The sequence below is a fragment of the Dendrobates tinctorius genome, unplaced genomic scaffold (genome assembly GCF_039654945.1).
Source record: "Dendrobates tinctorius isolate UK_male_01 unplaced genomic scaffold, ASM3965494v1 ptg000151l, whole genome shotgun sequence".
In the NCBI taxonomy this organism is placed as follows: domain Eukaryota; kingdom Metazoa; phylum Chordata; class Amphibia; order Anura; family Dendrobatidae; genus Dendrobates; species Dendrobates tinctorius.
Window position 1 is genome coordinate 12,302,197 of NW_027361818.1, and position 10,775 is coordinate 12,312,971.

The 10,775-nt window shown below is 43.2% G+C and overlaps 1 long non-coding RNA gene across 1 annotated transcript; it reads right to left on the reverse strand.

The window, feature by feature from the left end:
* Window positions 1–4,121: 4,121 nt before the first annotated feature.
* Window positions 4,122–10,109, reverse strand: LOC141050258 (uncharacterized). Its single transcript, XR_012220502.1, has 2 exons — window positions 5,622–10,109; window positions 4,122–4,409 (listed from the first exon to the last, which is right to left on the reverse strand). It is a non-coding gene; the product is annotated as an uncharacterized lncRNA (long non-coding RNA).
* Window positions 10,110–10,775: the final 666 nt, after the last annotated feature.

Genomic DNA, 10,775 nt, shown 5'->3' on the forward strand with positions numbered 1-10,775 from the left:
CCAGGAAAGATCTTTGAACAAATTATTAAACAACATGTATGTCAATACCTGGATAAGAATGAAGTGATTAAACAGAGTCAGCATGGGTTTCTAACTAATAAGTCATGTCAGACTAACTTAATTTCCTTCTATGACGGTATCACTGATTGGGTGGATCAAGGAAATGCTGTAGATATAGTATATCTTGACTTCAGCAAAGCATTTGACAAAGTCTCTCATACAATCCTTATTGAAAAAATGACTAAGTATGGAATGGACAAGGCAACTGTTAGGTGGATTCATAACTGGCTTAGTGATCGGACCCAAAGAGTGGTCGTAAATGGCTGCACATCCAGTTGGAAGAATGTCTCAAGTGGGGTACCACAGGGCTCTGTCCTGGGCCCTGTATTGTTCAACATCTTTATCAACGATTTAGATGAAGGAATTGAGGGTAAACTGATTAAATTTGCTGATGACACAAAGCTAGGAGGGATAGCTAATACTAGAGAAGAGAGAGAGAGGATTCAAAAAGATTTAAATAAACTGGAGAAGTGGGCAGCAAGTAACAGAATGGTTTTTAACAGGGAGAAATGCAAAGTACTACATCTGGGCAATAAAAATGAAAAAAGCATATATAGAATGGGAGGAATAGGGCTAAGTGACAGCACATGTGAAAAAGACTTGGGTATACTAATAGATCACAGACTGAATATGAGTCAACAGTGTGATGCAGCAGCAAAAAAGGCAAATGCAATTCTAGGATGTATTAACAGAAGCATACAGTCTAGATCACGTGAAGTCATTATTTCCCTCTACTCCTCTTTGGTCAGACCTCATCTGGAATATTGTGTCCAGTTTTGGGCACCACATTTTAAAAAAGACATCAACAAACTGGAGCAAGTTCAGAAAAGAGCGACCAGAATGGTGACCGGTCTGCAAACCCTGTCTTATGAGGAAAGGTTGCAGGATTTGGGAATGTTTAGTTTGCAAAAGAGAAGACTGAGAGGAGACTTAATAGCTGTCTACAAATATCTAAAGGGCTGTCACATTGTAGAAGGATCAACTTTATTCTCATTTGCACAAGGAAAGACTAGAAGCAATGGGATGAAACTGAATGGGAAGAGACACAGATTAGATATTAGAAAAAACTTTTTGACAGTTAGAGTGATCAATGAGTGGAACAGGCTGCCACGAGAAGTGGTGAGTTCTCCTTCAATGGAAGTCTTCAAACAGAGGCTGGACAGACATCTGACTGGGATGATTTAGCGAATCCTGCTTTGAGCAGGGGGTTGGACCAGATGGCCCAGGAGGTCCCTTCCAACTCTACGATTCTATGATTCACACTTGGCCCCTTTCTGGACCACCACCCCACTTTGGGTTGCCACTCCAATTTGGGTCACTGCCCCCTTTTGGGACTCCACCCCTTTTGGGTTACCACTCCAATTTGGGTCACCGCCCCCTTTTGTGACCCCACCCCTTTTTGGGTTACCACTCCAATTTGGGTCACCACCCCCTTTTGTGACTCCACCCCTTTTTGGGTTACCACTCCAATTTGGGTCACCGCCCCCTTTTGTGACTCCACCCCTTTTTGGTTATCACTCCCTTTTTGGGTCACCGCCCCCTTTTGGGACTCCACCCCTTTTTGGGTTACCACTCCTTTTTGGGATTTCCCCATGTCCGTTCTGCAGAACTTCTTATGCCACAGTTCACACAGTACAGTTTGTCTTTTAACGATACCACACAAGTCTTTGTTGGCACCACCACAGCTCCTGCTGTCACTGATCACCGGCACCTCCGGCTGCTGTTCACACACACACACAGCGGCTGGTGTCACTGCAGCTCCTGCTGCGCCATCTTCATGGACCCGCCGATCCACCGGAAGCCGCTTGTCACCTTCGTAACCCCGCCGGGTTACTGGAAGCAGCTTGTCACCCTCAAAGATAAAAAACCACAAAAGTGCGCCCATAGGGCCTTACCAGTGCAGGTATAATGGGTTATGAAGCAATCATACAGGGTACTCACCCTCAATAGTTGTGTAAAGCCACAACTACTGTATCCGCTTAGTCACATGCAATAAAGCTGCAGCAGGATGGTGTAGACAGACAGCGTCTGCTACCAATGCTCAAGGAGGAGAACCCAACAAGAAAACACCAGGTCCCTGTGCTGCGAGACCTTTGTGACCCCACTGAGCCACAGCAAGCACCTTCAGGTTTTGTAGAGGAAAAGAGAAAAAAAAAAAAAGAGAAAAAAAACACATGCACAGTCTCTCACGTGTCCTGTTCGTGTGCCACTCAGGACGTACCGTCTCCACCTGAGAACGTCCAACACACAGGGCACACCGGGTGCTATTCAGGGAGCCGACCCTCCTCCCAGGGTCTCCCAACACACCCGTCTCACCAGGTCCAGGGGTTCAGCGGGTGCTCTTCAGGACATCCGTCTCCGCCTGAGACTGCCCAACACACGCCTCACCGGGTCCAAGGTCATATCACCTGTTCCAGGGATCCGATTCCTCTCCCAGAACCTCCCAACACTGACCCTCCAGGACCTTGCTCACTGACCCCTCCAGGAACACAGTCTCTCACTGACCCTGGTCAGTGCAACACAGACTCCTGTCTGTTACCTGTGTCGGCCACACAGGTTCTCGGATGCCTCTTCTCCTCAGAGGTATCCCACAAATATTAACACAGTCACTTTCTCTGACCTCGGTCAGTATTACTCACGGTTGTCAGATCGTCTGCTCTCCTGTCTCAGAATTGCCAGCACTGCCACACGTACTTCTGGGAGTTGCTGCCCGCAGTCTGTCACCAATTGTAGGGATGCGACTCGCTTAGGTGCAGCGGGAGACAATCATGAGACAGGTTCTTCCCAAAGTTCCTGTGGTTTATTCACTTCATAAACCCACAAGGCAGCGTAACACTGAAATGTAACCTTCAGCTCAGGCCAAGGAACACAAAACGTCCGTGGTTGGAGACTCGGACCGAGAGTCTCAGCACATGCTGGGAGGTGTAGTCCTCCCCATATACACTTTCTGTAGTGTCCCACCTGGACACATGGAAGTCTGTCCACACTCAGACAGACTCTCTCACACTCTCTCACATGTGCCAAACACCTCAATTACATAGCCCTGTAACCACACCCACAGGTGATCACATGGCTATGACATCACTAAAGGTTGTATTGCACATAGACACACACAGGCTTCCCTGACACAGTGTAACAGAAAGATCAGCAGTACCTCTGCTGATCAATACACCCTGGAGCCTGCATCCCAAGGCCACCCACCTTGAGACCCATATTGGTCATTTAGGACCCTGCTCCTGTTACCACACTGAATGTGCCTGTACACCCGTCCTGGACACCCACACAGCACCCCCTAGCTGACATAGTGGTCACTACACCACAGGCCTCAGAACTAAAATGCTGGACAGGAACAGGGGAGCCATAGCAAGAGTTTTAGTCTTCCCCTTGGGTATCACACACATTAGCAGGTCCAACAAAAAATAGCCCCTATAAGATCGTATTTCTAAATACTCACAGATTAGGATTGTAATGTATTATAAGATATATTTAATTGGAGGTGACGGGAGTTTTTGGAATTTCCCTTTTATTAATTTAACAATTCGTGGAACCGTATCCTGTTAGTGTGTTTTGGCCAGGAAATGCATTTGGCCTCAACATATTTAGACATTTATTATAAGAGAAATTTGGAACTGACCACTGGCAGAATTATCCTACCACGTAGACAGATGATAACAATTAAAATGGTGTCAAGGGTTACCAGTTGTTTTTCAGTTATTTTTCTAGAGTTTAGAGAACTAGGATTAACCTTTTCTTTGACAACTCCCCTCTTTTTATTATCTGTCTACTGGGGGGGTCTACCTACCTCTATCTTTCCTTGCCTTTATCCGAGGCCTGCAAGATAACCCTACTTCACAAAATACACAGCTTATCCTATGTATATCGTGGGATACCAGCCTTGCTGTGCATCCATTCAGATTATACCTGTGAATCAGACCTCCTTTCCCTACTTCTCTTTCAATTCTTGCCCTATCTCAGAGGAATACAGATTTTATTGAGGGGAGTTTATGTCTGTTTTGTGTGTAACGTGTTAATAAGATATAGTAAATTCATAATTACTGTAATACATGGTAACATATATTTTGATTTATTAGTATATATATATTTTTATTTATTAGTAAGTGTTAATCATTTAAAGTCCATAATGCATGTAATCTTCATCGTTGTAGTTCTTTGTAGAGCTTTTGTCTTTGCTCAAACCAGTGGTTTTCCACAATGCATACAATCAGCCTGGTCCACTGAAGTTTGCTTGTTGCAGAATATACATTCACGCTGAACAGTGGTTATGAATGTTGTCATCACTTGGGTTGGCTTGATCTCTGAATCGATATCACTTTTATTACTACATTTACCTGGAAAACATTTACAATTAGAGCCACGAATTTTCTTTATGAGTGAAACAAATATTCTTATCATTACTGCAATGATCAATATCACAAAAACTGCTTGAATTAGGAAATCAATTACACCCGATATTCATCCGCCTATTCCTTTGAACAAATTCAAAGGATTTAACCATACGAGCCCTTCAGGGAGGGGCAGGTCTTCCGGGGAATTAACCTTCCGTGTTCCTTCCTTTATCAGCCTAGCTTGTTCTATGTCATGAGTGACTCTCATCAGTCCGGATGGATCGATATAGTGGCAGCAGGCAGGTCCCACTACCTGACAGAATCCCCCTTGAGATGCAGTAAGATAGTCAAGCACCATAGAGTGTTGGTTAGTTATAACAATCAACTGTCTCATATAAGCAGATCCTACATTGATGGCGTCAAATAAATACTCAGTTACATTATCAAAGATATCACCTAATTCTTCATTTGAGCATTTCTTAGAGTTCCGAACATAATTACCAAAGGACCAGTGAGAACCATCCCAGTTTTAAGATACCATGGAGTGTGCATTAAATGCTTGGGTGGCTGGGGAGAGGGTGCACTACGCTTTGCAATCATGTGATCAGGGACATTTTTATAAGGGAAATCATTCTCATTCCATACCCAGGTGACTGGCTCTAACCTAGCCAGTGTACATGCACCTTCAGCTCCTTTAGGAATCCACCTATATGCATTACTCCCACATACTATGTTTATAAACTGAAATTCATTAAGAACAGCTATTGTCATTGAAACTAACCGGGTAGTGTCAGTGTAAAGACACCAAGAGTCGTCTAAATCTGTAGTGAATGCCCTTTAATATCGTAATGACTGGCATTCTGGGTCAGTATTTATACTTATGGACATCTCAGCAGCTCCATCTCCATACTGACCTTATCTGGTTTCTTCATCTACGTAAACTGCCGCTATCTCTCAATAGAGTTACAAAATATTGCATAGTTTTTGCAGCAATTGGGGCATGTGAACAAATCCAGCAATTGGATAGATTTCTGACCTGGGCAATATAGTTATGGTTCTGGATAAATTTATTAGCCCACCGTTTTGACACATCACTTTCCCATGGTTCGAAGACATCATTATTTATTTTTTTATTGAATAGATAATCACAGTGAGAAGCAAGAATGGATAGCACTTCCCAAATTCCATTCTTTTAATTCTTGTAGAATTTCTTACAGTGAGACATGTGAATCCAGGCAGACTTTCCTTCCAGCTTAACAGATGTGGGCGTGATCAGCTGGACTTGATAGGGTCCTTCAAAGCGAGGATCTAGACTTTTCCTCAGGTGCTTTCGCGTTACCACCCAGTCTCCACGCTTAAGGTCATGTGAGCCTGCTAAGGAGGATGGATCTGAAAGGGAACTGAAAACACACGTATGAATTTGCTGCAACACCTGTTGTAATGCGCCCACATAGGCCGTCATATTTGAATGAGAGGCCTGCATCTGCTGGGGAAAGTACAATCCTGTCTTGGGAGGGCTCCCAAACAATACCTCATATGGACTTAAACTTGTCTTTCATTTGGGAGTTACCCTAACTGTTATGAGTTCATTTTTCCCTTCACCATTGAGGTCTGATGAACTCCCTCCTCTGGTGAAGGAAGGTAGTGAGGCTGATTACCAAACACATGGGCAGCTAGATGATGACTGGGTGGCTGGAATTGAGGACTGGATATAAGGCTGCCGACGCCCTTCTTCCTGGCTGGTGATTTTCCTGCTGGATTCTTGGAGACCAGTCTGATTCCTGCATCTCAAAGCTAAGTTTTTCTGCTCTGCTTTGTACTCTTCAGTTTTGTTTTTGTTTTGCCTTGTTTTTTGGGAGTTCTGCTATCCCCGGCCGGGGGTGAGCTGAACTCCATTTTTGTCTCTGATCTGTTGATATTTTGCTCTGTCTTCAGAATATACCTGAGTGCTGATATAGTCTTTTGAAGCCTAGCGACTTCAGGGCCTGTTTTTCCTATCAGTCGGCTCTTTTTGATAGGGTTTTTGCGGATGGCAGACAGCAGCTTTCCTATCCTGTCCTATGTAGTTAGCTTGGGCCCCATCATTTGCTCAACCTATCTTTCTATCTGTGTTAGTGTTTTCATCTTGCTTCACCGTCATTATATGTTGGGGGCTGCCTATTGCTTTGGGGTCTGCTCTGGGGCAGTTTAGTTTTTCCCCTTTCTGTCTTTAGGCTATATAGTTCTCCGGCTGTGATCGAGGGGTCTAGGGCACCGTAGGAACCCACCACGGCTACTGCTAGTTGTTGTGGATAGGTTCAGGGGTCTGCAATCCGATAGCTGCCAATCTCTCTGGTTTTTCTGGACTTAGCTGGTATTTTGTTTTTTCCTCCTTCGGTGACTCATCATAACACCTAACAGTGTACAATGCAATGGGAAGACACTCAGTCCATGGTTTTCCTGTTTCTGCCATTGCTTTCTGAATTTTCAATTTCAGTGTACCATTTAACCTTTCCACCCTGCCACTGCTCTGAGGATGATAAGGAGTGTGAAATGATTGCTCCATCCCTAAGGCTCAGGTGATTCCTTGGCACACCTGTGACGTGAAATGACTACCTCAGTCACTTTCTATTACCTCTGGCACTCCAAACCTGCAAATAACTTCTGACATTAGCTTTTTAACCACAGTGCGTGCATTTGCATGAGCACAGGGCCATGACTCTGGCCAATTGGAGAAAAGATCCACACATACCAGCGTATATTCATAGTTGCCTACTCTTGTAAGCCGAATGAAATCAATCTGCAGTCACTGAAAAGGGTGCAATGGCCTGGAGGTGCACTTTGGTGGCACCTTCACCGTTTTTTTCCCCCTACATTATGGCATGCACAGAATTCACAACCCTGTTCAAATTTTGCAGCAGCATAATGGAACCCTGGTACGACCCAACTTGCTTTTACCTGGCTTACCATTCCATCCTTGGATTGGTGTGTTAGTCCGTGGGAGAGGGAGCACACCATAGGGAACAATGCCCTGGGCCAGCAATACCTACCGTCCGTTCTCCACAATCCATCTTCTTCCTTCGCACCTACGTGCTTTTGCCATTCTTCCTTTTCTGGTGCAGAGGCCTGGTCTTGCAGGCTCTGGAGTAATTGAAGATCCACCTCAACGACACCTGTACAGTGTATGTTCCTGCGGGAAGAGGGAATAAAGCAGCAGCCTTGGCTGCAATATCAGCTCGGTTGTTGCCTTCAGCTTCCTTAGTGCGCTCTTTAGTGTGAGCTTGCACTTTCACTATAGCTCCAATGCTTTGAGAAGCTGAGCCACCAAATCTGCATTTTTAATGGACTTACCAGAGGAACCAACAAACTTTCTGCTCTTCCATGGGACCATAATCATGGCAAATGCCAAATGCATAGCGGCTATCTGTGAAGATATTTGCTGTCAAATGTTCAGCGATTACACACACCTCAGTGAGTGCTTTCAATTCAGCTTCTCAAGTAGACATCCAAGAAGGCAAAGCTTTACTTTGTACCACCTTATGTTGATCAACCACTGAATAAATAACCTGTATAAGGTACTTCATTTTGGTAAACCTGTGACACATCTACATAAAACTCTTGATCTACATTAGGGATTGGTGTCTCTTGCACATTGGCAAGTAGCCATGTTAAAAATACAGTATACCCTTAGCATGTCCCCCCATTCATGACAGTGCAAATGGAAGTGGAGGTCATAATTTGGGATTCCTAGAGCCGAGGCTGAGAGAATGGCTTCCTTCAGGTCCTTGAACCCCTCTTTTGCTTCCGGGGTCAGTTGGCATGACTTCTCTACAGTAGCTGGTCAGCCCCAGGAATATACTCAGTGGCAGATGGAAGTGAGCTCCATTGCTTGGCTTATGGCTTTTTCTTCTGGTGTTATGTGTTTCAGCTGAGGTGAAATGCAATGACCTAAGAAAACAACCTTTTCCTTTGCTATTAGCAGTTACCTCTTTAGACCTTAAATCCTTCATGGTACAAAAATATTAACAAGGAAGCTGTTTCCATTAGACATACAGTACCTGTTTGATCTCTCTGCTCAGGCGATATCGTCTAATACGCATCGGTACAGTTCCTGGCTTCAATCTGATGAATACTGGTACTATCCTAAACCAACCTATGTCTTTTCCTTTACCCATACTGCAGGTGGTACCTGATCGAACATTTGCCAAATGTCCTCATCTTGGTCAGTTGCAGTTTTTCTCGCCATCTAGCTAAATTAGCAACATCATGATGAGAGGGTTGCTTAAGACAACAGGCCTGTAACAGTAATGCATTTCTTCCAAACTTAATAAAAAACTGCATTCATAGCACTCAAGATATCAGCACCTATCAAGACTATAGGACATTTATCTGAGACTAGCAATTAGGCACACAAGCATGTGGTACGTGCTATTCACACATTCATGGGTTCTTGTTAAATATTAATAATCCGTTAATATTTCTTATTACACCCAGTTCTGTACATTGCTAGCTGACACGACATAGGCTATTTTTGTAAGCTTGGCTCATGGTAAATGTCAAACTCCATATATACCGAGATCACGTGCTTTAGGAGACGTATATAATTCATGGCTAACTCTAGAGGTCGCGCTTGCTCCCTCCCCATCATGAGACACAGACGCGAGGATGTCATCTCTGCACGGATATGGCATTGAATGGACAGACAGCTGGTATGTCACTTGATGGCTATGTGAGAAGCCGAACAGAGACAGACGCCATTTGCCATGCGGGATCCCAGAGAAAGATGAATACATGTTGCTTTGCTATGAACTAATGGACAATCTCTCTTTCATCTATTTTTTATGTTTTTCTGTAATAATCTCTTCTTTGATGAAAGAATCCAAATAAACCACTACGTCAAGGTTAGATTTCAGAAAGGCAGATTTTAAGGGATTCAGAAAGAGAATTGGAGGGATCCAATGGCTGGATATCCTTAAAGACAAAAATGTCCAGGAAGGATGGGAAATCTTGAAAAATGAAATTCTCAAAGCACAGTTGTTAACAATTCCGAAAAGAGGGAAGAATAGGAAGCATTTAAGGAAACCAGGATGGATGAACACAGAACTTAAGCACATGCTAAAAAGGAAGCAAAAAATGTTTATAAAATGGAAAGAAGGAGGCATATCTAAAGAAGAATATAATGCTGTCTGCAGAACCTGCAAGGCACAAATCAGATTATCTAACGCTGAAAATGAATTGAGGCTTGCAAGAGATGTCAAAAGCAATAATAAAGGATTTTGGGGATATGTCAAAAGTAAAAGAAAAGTCAAAGATGCTATAGGATTTTTACAGGATGAAAATGATGAAATGGTAAGACAGGATGTTGAGAAGGCTGAACTTTTAAATTCCTATTTTGCATCTGTTTTCTCTCAGAAAGGAAATGTAACATCAACTGTTATTCACTGTCCTATTAAGGGAATAGAAGAATCCAGGATATCTATAAACAGAAAGATAGTGAGGAAACACTTAGCTAACCTAAATGTATTCAAGTCTCCAGGTCCAGATGAATTACACCCCAGAGTACTGAAGGAGATAGCAGAAGAAATTTTTGAACCCCTCTCCATAATCTTTGAAAATTCTTGGAGAACAGGAGAAGTGCCAGAAGACTGGAGAAGAGCAAATGTTGTTCCTATCTTCAAAAAGGGGAAGAAGGTGGACCCAGGCAACTATAGGCCGGTGAGTCTGACTTCTATACCAGGAAAGATCTTTGAACAAATTATTAAACAACATGTATGTCAATACCTGGATAAGAATGAAGTGATTAAACAGAGTCAGCATGGGTTTGTAACTAATAAGTCATGTCAGACTAATTTAATTTCCTTCTATGATGGTATTACTGATTGGGTGGATCAAGGAAATGCTGTAGATATAGTATATCTTGACTTCAGCAAAGCATTTGACAAAGTCTCTCATACAATCCTTATTGAAAAAATGACTAAGTATTGAATGGACAAGGCAACTGTTAGGTGGATTCATAACTGGCTTAGTGATCGGACCCAAAGAGTGGTCGTAAATGGCTGCACATCCAGTTGGAAGAATGTCTCAAGTGGGGTACCACAGGGCTCTGTCCTGGGCCCTGTATTGTTCAACATCTTTATCAACGATTTAGATGAAGGAATTGAGGGTAAACTGATTAAATTTGCTGATGACACAAAGCTAGGAGGGATAGCTAATACTAGAGAAGAGAGAGAGAGGATTCAAAAAGATTTAAATAAACTGGAGCAGTGGGCAGCAACTAACAGAATGGTTTTTAACAGGGAGAAATGCAAAGTACTACATCTGGGCAATAAAAATGAAAAAAGCATATATAGAATGGGAGGAATAGGGCTAAGTGACAGCACATGTGAAAAA